Source organism: Loxodonta africana, chromosome X (genome assembly GCF_030014295.1).
Source record: "Loxodonta africana isolate mLoxAfr1 chromosome X, mLoxAfr1.hap2, whole genome shotgun sequence".
NCBI lineage: Eukaryota > Metazoa > Chordata > Mammalia > Proboscidea > Elephantidae > Loxodonta > Loxodonta africana.
Window position 1 is genome coordinate 40,549,133 of NC_087369.1, and position 9,793 is coordinate 40,558,925.

A 9,793-nucleotide genomic window follows, 5' to 3' on the forward strand; every position below is an offset into this window, starting at 1 on the left:
TTAACATCATAGACGATAGAATTTACAACACACAGGAAAATCACATCAGATCACAAAATGGTGGACAACCACACAATACTGGGAATCATGACCTAGCCAAGTTGACACACATTTTGAGGGGACACAATTCATATGGCTTTGTAATTACATTATTTTGTCGTTTTCCAATGGAATACAAAGTACTGTGATGGCCTCTCAACAATATGTCATGTACTCTGAGTTATTGTTGTTTTTGTTTTTAGTTGCCATCAAGTTGCTTTTTAACTCATAGTGACCTATGTGAGAGAATAGAACTGCTTCATAGGGTTTTCTTGGCTGTAATCTTTATATAAACAGATTTCCAGATCTTTCTTCAGTGGAGCTGCTGGATGGGTTTGAACAGCCAACCTTTCAGTTAGTTGAGCACTTAACTGGAGCTCCTTGTACTTTGAGTAAGACTGTGGTATTACTTATATGTTTCTGCACTAAATTAAGATACTGCTCCTATATGCATTAGTGAAAGACCTTGTGTTCAAAAAATAGTTCTGTGTTGAACAAGGCTTTAATTCAGTCAGAGGGACAGAGCAAGATAAAGGGGCAAGACTCCTGGGTGTGATTTCTGGGGGCAGGTTTCCTGGTTTTAATATGGTTGCTTGTCCAAATATTTCTATACAAAGCTGCAGGATCAAAAACTACATGCTGAGATTAGTCCAAGTGGAGGTAGGGAGCCTAGTGATTGTGCGATCGCACCTTGGAGACTGATAGTGCTTGCAACATGGCTGACCAACTGACCAAAGGGCAGATTGCAGAATTCAAAGAAGTTTTTTCATTATTTGACAAGGATGGTAATAGAAATACAACAACAAAGGAATTAGGAACTGTAATGAGGTCTCTTAGGCAGAATCCCACAGAAGCAGAATTACAGGACATGATTAATGAAGTAGATGCTGATGGCAATGGTACGATTGACTTCCTGTAATTTCTGATAATGATGGCAAGAAAAGTGAAAGACACAGTGAAGAAAAAATTAAAGAAGCATTCTGTGTGTTCAATAAGGATAAAAAAAAAATAAAGACAAAAACCCATTGCTGTTAAGTGGATTCTGACTCATAGTGATCCTATAGGACAGAGTAGAACTGCCTCCTAGGGTTTCCAAGGAGCGGCTGGTGGATTTGAACTGCTGACCTTTTGGTTAGCAGCCGAACCACCACAGCTCCTCGATAAGGATGGCAATGGCTATGTTAGTGACTCAGAACTTCGCCACGTGATGACTAACCTAGGAGAGAAGTTACCAGATGAAGAGGTTGATGAAATTATCAGAGAAGCAGATATTGATGGTGATGGTCAAGTAAATTATGAAGAGTTTGTACAAATGACAGCAAAGTGAAGACATTGTACAGAATGTGTTAAATCTCTTGTACAAAATTGTTTATTTGCCTTTTCTTTGTAGCTTATCTGTAAAAAGTTTCCCCCTGCTGTCAAAAAAAAAAAATATGCTATCAAAAAAATGTGCATGTATAGTAATTAGGGCTTCGTTCCTCCATGTTTTTTTCCCTTATCTTACTGTTGTTGTCCTGATACCTTATTTTAGAAATTGATCAAGTAACATGTTGCCTGTGGCTTATTCTGGGTATATCTAGCCCTTCTGCACACCTAACGTTAGATGGAGTTGGTTAAATGAGGGAGCATCTATCTGGGTTATGTCTTTTCTTAAGTAGTTCTCTTTAGGGACTGTCAGCATGTTGTTGTTGAAGTGTGGAGTTGTAGCTCTGCATGGACTATGGACAGTCAACAATATGTGCTTAAAGTTGCACTATTGAAAAATGGCTGGATTACCCAGGCACTCTGCACTATTTTGTGTGTGTGTGTGTGTGTGCTGCTGATCCTTTACCAGAAAAACTTTCTTTTATTGTTACTTGCTTTTTAACTTTGTTCAGCCACTTAAAGAAAATCTGCTTCTGGTACAATTTGCCTCAAATCCATTTCAAGTTGTGTATTTGTTTTCCAATTAAAAAATTACAATTTAACTCCTCCCAAAAATTACATGTTGGCAAAATTGGCACTGGCTATGAAGGGTTAAAAGAATATTTCACTGCTAACATTGGATTGGTACTCTCCAAGTCTGTTTATAGGGTAGAATAAATTGAGAAATAGGAGGAGAAGAAAAGATGCTGGAGAAACCCACAGAATATGTTTTTCATTGTGAAACGCACTACCACCAACACCACCATCCAAAACAAGTGCTTACTACTATTATTAAAGACTTATTAGCAATGAAATGATTTTGAATGGCTGTACTTACTTCAGAGAATGTTATTACAGAAATTATCTGTCAGTTTTTTCTACTGTAGTGGCTTGTGTCTTGCAGTGATGCTAGAAGCCATGCCACCGATGTTCAAATACCAGCAGGTGACCTTATGGTGGACAGGTTTCAGCTGAGCTTCCAGACCAAGGTGGACTAGGAAGAAGGACCTGGCAATCTACTTCTTTAAAAATTGGCCAGTGAAAACCTTATTAATAGCAGTGGAACACTGTCTGATACAGTGCCAAAAGATGAGCCCCCTTGAGTTGAAAGATACTTAAAATAAGATTGGGGAAGAGTTGCCTCCCCAAAATAGAGTTGACCTTAATGACGTGGATATAATAAAGTTTTGGGGACCTTTGTTTGCTGATGTGGCATGACTCAAAATGAGAAGAAACCACTGCAAACATCCATTAATAATTGGTGCATGGAATGTACAAAGTATGAATCTAGGAAAATTGAAAGTTTTCAAAAATGAAATGGAACATGTAAAGATCGATATCATAGGCATTAGTAAGCTGAAATGGGCTGGTGTTGGTCGTTTTAAATTGGATAATCATATAGTCTACTATGCTGGGAATGACAAATTGAAGAAGAATGGTGTCACATTCACTGTCAAAAAAGAACACTTCAAGATCTGTCCTGAAGTACAACACTGTCAATAATAGGATAATATCCGTACACCTACAAGGAAGACAAGTTAATACGATTATTATTCAAATTTACACACCAACCACTAATACCAAAGATGAAGAAATTGAAGATATTTACCAACTTCTGTAGTCTGAAATTGATCAAACATGCAATCAAGATGCATTGATAATTACTGGTGATTAAAATATGAAAGTTAGAAACAAAAAAGAAAAATTGGTAGTTGGAAAATGTGGTTTTGGTGATAGAAATGATGCCTGAGAGAGCATAATAGAATTTTGTAAGACTAATGAGTTATTCACTGTAAATATTTTTTCAAAAACATGAATGGCGACTATGCATGTGGACCACTGGAATCAAATTGTGGAAAAAGATGATGGAGAAGTTCAATATCACCAGTCAGAACAAGGCCAGGGGCCAACAGCAGAACAGATCATCAGTTGCTCCTAGGCAAGTTCAAGTTGAAGCTGAAGACAACTAAAACAAGACCATGAGAGCCAAAGTGCGACCTTGAGTATATCCCACCTGAATTTAGAAACTATCTCAAGAATAGATTTGATGCATTGAATGCTAATGACCAAAGAACAGATGAGTTGTGAGATTACATCAAGGATGTCATATATGAAGAAAACAAAATGTCATTTAAAAGGCAGGAAAGAAAGAAAAGACCAAAATGGATGTCAGGATAGACTCTGAAACTTGTTCTTTAACATTGCATAGCTAATGTGAATAAAAGAAATGATGAAGTAAAAGAGCTGAAAAGAAGATTTCAAAGGGTGGCTCGAGAAGACAAGTAAAGTATTACAACAGAATGTGCGAAGACCTGGAGTTAGAAAACCAAAAGGGAACAACATACTTGGCATTTCTCAAGCTGAAAGAACTGAAGAAGAAATTCAAGCCTCAGGTTGCTGTATTGAAGGATTTTACAGGCAAAATATTGAATGAGCTGGGAAGCACCAAAAGAAGATGGAAGGAGTACACAGAGTCACTGTACCAAAAAGAATTAGGTGACGTTCAGACATTTCAGGAGGTAGCATGTGATCAAGAGGCGATGGTACTGAAGGAAGAAGTCCAAATGCACTGAAGGCATTGGCAAAAACAAGGCTCCGGGAACTGACAGAATATCAGTTGAGATGTTTCAACAAATCAGTGCAACATTGGAAGTGCTCACTCATCTGTGCCAAGAAATCTGGAAGACAACTACCTGTCCAACTGACTGGAAGAGGTCCATATTCATGCCCGTTTCAAAGAAAGGTGATCCAACAGAATGCAGAAATTATTGAACAATGTCATTAATATCACATGCCAATACAATTTTGCTGAAGATAATTCAAAAACAGTTGTAGCAGTACATCAACAGGGAACTGTAAAAAATTCAAGCCAGATTCAGAAAAGGACGTCAGATGAGGGATATCATTGCTGATGTAAGGTGCATCCTAGCTGAAAGCAGAGAATACCAGAAAGATGTTTACCTGTGTTTTATTGCCTATGCAAAGGCATTCGACTGTGTGGATCACAACAAGTTATGGATAACATTGTGAATAATGGGAATTACAAAACATCTAATCGTGCTCATAGAGAACATGTCCATAGGCCAAGAGGCAGTTGTTCAAACACAGCAAGGGCATATTGCATGGTTTAAAATCAGGAAAGATGGATGTCAGGGCTGTATCCTCTCACCATACTTACTCAATCTGTATGGTGAGCAAATAATCCGAGAAGCTGGACTATATGAAGAAGAACAAGAACACGAATAGGACTTGAAGCACGTACTGATGAAGATCAAAGACCACACCTTCAGTATGGATTACACCTCAACATAAAGAAAACAAAAATCTTCACAACTGGACCAACAAGCAACATCATAATAGACGTGGAATATATTGAAGTTGTTCAGAATGTCATTTTACTCTATCCATAGTCAATGCCCATGAAAGCAGCAGTCAGGAAATCAAACGACATATTGCATTGGGCAAATCTGCTGCAAAAGACCTCTTTAAATTGTTAAAAAGCAAAGTTGTCACTTTGAGGACTTAGGTGCACCTGACCCAAGCCATGGTATTCTTAATTGCCTCATATGCATGCAAAAGCTGGACAATGAATCAGGAAGACGTAAGAAGAATTGGTGCCTTCGAATTATGGTGTTGGAGAAGAATATTGAATATACCATGGACTGCCAGAAGAACAAACAAATCTGTCTTGGAAGAAGTACAGCCAGAATGCTCCTTAGAAGCAAGGATGGCAAGACTTCATCTCACGCAGTTTGGATATGTTATCAAGAGGGATCAGTCCCTGGAGAAGGACATCACGCTTGGTGAGATAGAGGGTTAGTGAAAAAGAAGAAAACCCTCAATGAGATGGATTGATAACAGCGGCTGCAACAATGATTGTGAGGATGGTGCAGGGCGCAGCAATGTTTTGTTCTGTTGTACATAGGATTGCTATAAGTCAGAACCAGCTTGATGGCACTTGACAACAGCAAGTTATTAATGTTTACTGTTTTTATGGCTAGTCCCTGGGTGGTGCAAATACTTCAGTACTGGATTACCAGCAGAAAGGTTGGTGGTTAAAACCCACCTAAAGGTGTCTTGGAAGACAGACCTGGTAATCTGCTTCCTAAAGGTCCATCTTGAAACTCTGTTCTACTCTGCACACGTGGGTATCTACTCGATGGCATCTAATAGCAACAACAACAGTGGCTAATACATTTTCTATTTATTAGGTCAGTCTGTGGGACAAGAGAATTTCAGTTTTGCTGCCATAATATATATCTATAGTGGTTGAGCTCATCCATGATGTCACAAAAAGTAAAAATCTCTCTCTCAAAAGTGAAGGCACCATAAGTTGTTTTGTTAGTTGGTAATGAAGTTCCAAAATTTCTGTTTGTTTATTTTGTCTATCAAAGCTGGCCCCAAAGATCCCCTGACATAGTGTAACTCTCACTCATTTGTTTTTTAATATCCTTTCTTGAGTAGAGGATTAGAATTATAGCTACTTTTCTGGACATTCCAGTAATGCACAGTATAAGTTATCTGTAGCTCATAAAGTCATGGTTGTGCATGAATACTAATAATCCTATTAACTATGCATTAATTACCTAATTTAGTGCCTTAAAAGAGATTTTAGGTTTGATCTAAATGTGCCTAAGTCCATGGAAGCATGTGGTGCATGTGCTGAGAATTTTTCTTTAGATCAGATAAGAGTCTCATAAATATTCCCCAAGTATGGAATTATGTGTCCACTTAGCAATAATTAAATTTATATAAATTAATTTTCACGTGAGTTATCTTATTTGTTGACTAGCTAATAAATTGATTAAATAAACAGAGACTGCAATTTCTATAAAACATTTAAGAAATCTTTCTTAGGGTCTATTTTCACTTAAAAAATCATTACCTTTGATTAATATCAATAAATTTTTTTTTCCTTTTCAAGACAGTGTTCCTAAAGAACAATACTGTAATCTCCTGTTAACACAGTTTAAAATGTGATTTCCAGGAACGAACTGTGGCAAAAAGGAAAAATTTACCACTACTGAAATTTATTTCTGTTCATGCAAAATCCCGTGTGTGTGTTTCATGCATATTAAAAAAAAAGATTCCAAAAATAGATTCAGGCAAGGTTAAACTTTATTCAGAAAAAGTACAGATTACTTTTAGCAGAGTAAATAGTGCTGCCTTAGACCTCAAAAAGTAAAGCTGCTCTATACGGTTGTTCACTCTGGTAATGCAGTCAGCCTGATAATGCCCAATAAATTTGAGTTGAAAAATTATTTGTAAGTCCTGTGAACCATTAGCTGTTCTGCTCTTTGCATCCTTAATGGTTAATTCCAAAGAACTTAGAACACAGGCAATAGTCATTAAATACATTGTGTGAATCAACATCCAAAACCCAAAACCTGCTGGTCACATAAAGCTAAAACTCCCACTGTGGTGACATGAACTCATAAAAACACAGCAAGCTCATTTTCGTTCAACGATTCTTTTGAATTTTTTAAAGCACTTTAGAAGACAGCCATAGCTAGCTAAAACATAGACTAGGTAATTTTTAGAGGTTATTTTCCTTTTATCACTCAGACGATTGCAGGGTATTTTTTTTGTTGTTAATGAGCATAACAAAAATAAGACAGTTATGATTTGAAATAATGGGATCAATTTATTCTAATGCAGGTGTTGCTATAAAGAGATATTAACACAGACTAAGGCCAGGGCTGGCACTACTAAAGAGGGCCATCAACTGTGTGTAATGATGGACCTTCCTCTTTTTTTTTAAGGCCAGGGCTGGCACTACTAAAGAGGGCCATCAACTGTGTGTAATGATGGACCTTCCTCTGATAGACCCCTTGTTAAAAATTATTTCCTCAGCCATCTGGTGAAAACACTGAAATCTCACAGTGAAATGTATGTTTTCATTAGTTAGAGTAATACTAAAGAATATTTTGTTGAAGGTTAAATATTAATTAAATATTAATGCCTAAACAAAGAAAGAGTTATTAGTGATCAACCAGGCCATGAGGTAAAGACCACAGGGGCTTGGTCTGGCATCACTTTGAGAGGGATTATGGATGTAGAGGGCACAATGATATGGGAACTCCTGGCATTAGAGAAGTGGGTCAGAAAGGAAGGAAAAACCAGAAACTATGATGTATCAAGTGCATCTCATATTCCAAAGATAGATAATCTTCTTCAGGATATTCCTATTAAATGTAAGTCCAATAATAGGAAAACAGAGTTTATTCGTGTTGCATTCTTTTGCTCCTTTCCAATAAGAGGTCAGTGAAACCCATACAAAACAATTCTCCTCAGTGTCAATAACAGACGTGGAATGGTAAAAGTACCTACAGGTGTCCATCATCTATGAAAATGGTTCCCAAACCCTGAACTGCGGACACCTGCAGGGCTGCAGAAACCTAGGAAGAAGCAGAGGCTCTGCACACCGTCAGTCTGACAATGATATGCCTAACACATTTTTTTAAATATGATCTTACAGATGTCAGTTCATACTCTAATAGTTAATATAGTTTGCTTTGAAGTATTGCTGAATTTAGAATAATTTTTGGTCATATGTCTTCTCAAACAATAGATAGTAAATTGTAATTACTCACACCATGCACAAAAACTAACACAAAATGATCAAAGACCTAAATGTTGTTGTTGTTGTTAGGTGCCGTCGAGTTGGTTCCAACTCATAGCGACCCTACGCACAACAGAACTAAACACTGCCTGGTCCTGAGCCATCCCTACAATCGTTGTTATGCTTGAGCTCATTGTTGCAGCCACTGTGTCAATCCACCTCATTGAGGGTCTTCCTCTTTTCCGCTGACCCTGTACTCTGCCAAGCATGATGTCCTTCTCCAGGGACTGACCCCTCCTGACAACATGTCCAAAGTATGTAAGATGCAGTCTCGCCATCTTTGCTTCTAAGGAGCATTCTGGTTCTACTTCTTCTAAGATAGATTTGTTCATTCTTTTGGCAGTCAATATGCTTCGCCAACACCACAATTCAAAGGCGTCAATTCTTCTTCGGTCTTCCTTATTAATTGTCCTGCTTTTACTGCATATGATGCGATTGAAAATACCATGGCTTGGGACAGGCGCACCTTAGTCTTCAAGGTGACATCTTTGCTCTTCAACACTTTAAAGAGGTCCAGTGTCTTTTGATTTCTTGACTGCTGCTTCCATGGCTGTTCACTGTGGATCCAAGTAAAATGAAATCCTTGACAACTTCAGCCCTTTCTCTGTTTATCATGATGTTGCTCATTGGTCCAGTTGTGAGGATTTTTGTTTTCTTTATGTTGAGGTGCAATCCATACTGAAGGCTGTGGTCTTTGATCTTCAGTAGTAAGTGCTTCAAGTCCTCTTCACTTTCAGCAAGCAAGGTTGTGTCATCTGCATAACGCAGGTTGTTAATGAGTCTTCCTCCAATCCTGATGCCCCATTCTTTTTCATATAGTCCAGCTTCTCGGATTATTTGCTCAGCATACAGATTGAAAAGGTATGGTGGAAGAATACAACCCTGACGCACACCTTTCCTGACTTTAAACCAATCAGTATCCCCTTCTTCTGTCTGAACAACTGCCTCTTGATCTATGGAAAGGTTCCTCAGGAGCACAATTAAGTGTTCTGGAATTCCCATTCTTCTCAATGTTATCCATAATTTGTTATGATCCACACAGTCGAATGCCTTTGCATAGTCAATAAAACACAAGGAAACATCCTTCTGGTATCCTCCGCTTTCAGCCAGGATCCATCAGACATCAGCAATGACATCCCTGGTTCCATGTCCTCTTCTGAAACCAGCTTGAATTTCTGGCAGTTTCCTGTCCGTATTCTGCTGTAGCCGTTTTTGAATGATCTTCAGCAAAATTTTGCTTGTGTGTGATATTTAATGATATTGTTCTATAATTTCTGCATTCGGTTGGATCACCTTTCTTGGAAATAGACATAAATATGGATCTCTTCCAGTCAGTTGACCAGGAAGCTGTCTTCCATATTTCTTGGCATAGATGAGTGAGCACCTCCAGCGCTGCATCTGTTTGTTGAAACATCTAAATTGATATTCCATCAATTCCTGGAGCCTCGTTTTTTGCCAGTGCCTTCAGAGCAGCATGGGCTTCTTCCTTCAGTACCATCGGTTCGTGATCATATGCCACCTCTTGAAATGGTTGAATATCAACTAATTCTTTTTGGTATAATGACTGTGTGTATTCCTTCCATCTTCTTTTGATGCTTTCTGCCAATTGTTTAATATTTTCCCCATAGAATCCTTCACTATTGCAACTCAAGGCTTGAAGTTTTTCTTCAGTTCTTTCAGCTTGAGAAACGCTGAGCGCGTTCTTCCCTTTTGGTTTTCCATCTCCAG

The 9,793-nt window shown here is 38.1% G+C and overlaps 1 pseudogene; it reads left to right on the top strand.

The window, feature by feature from the left end:
* The first annotated feature begins 502 nt into the window (after positions 1-502).
* Positions 503-1,482, top strand: LOC111747702 (calmodulin-like; annotated as a pseudogene).
* The last annotated feature ends 8,311 nt before the right edge of the window (positions 1,483-9,793 follow it).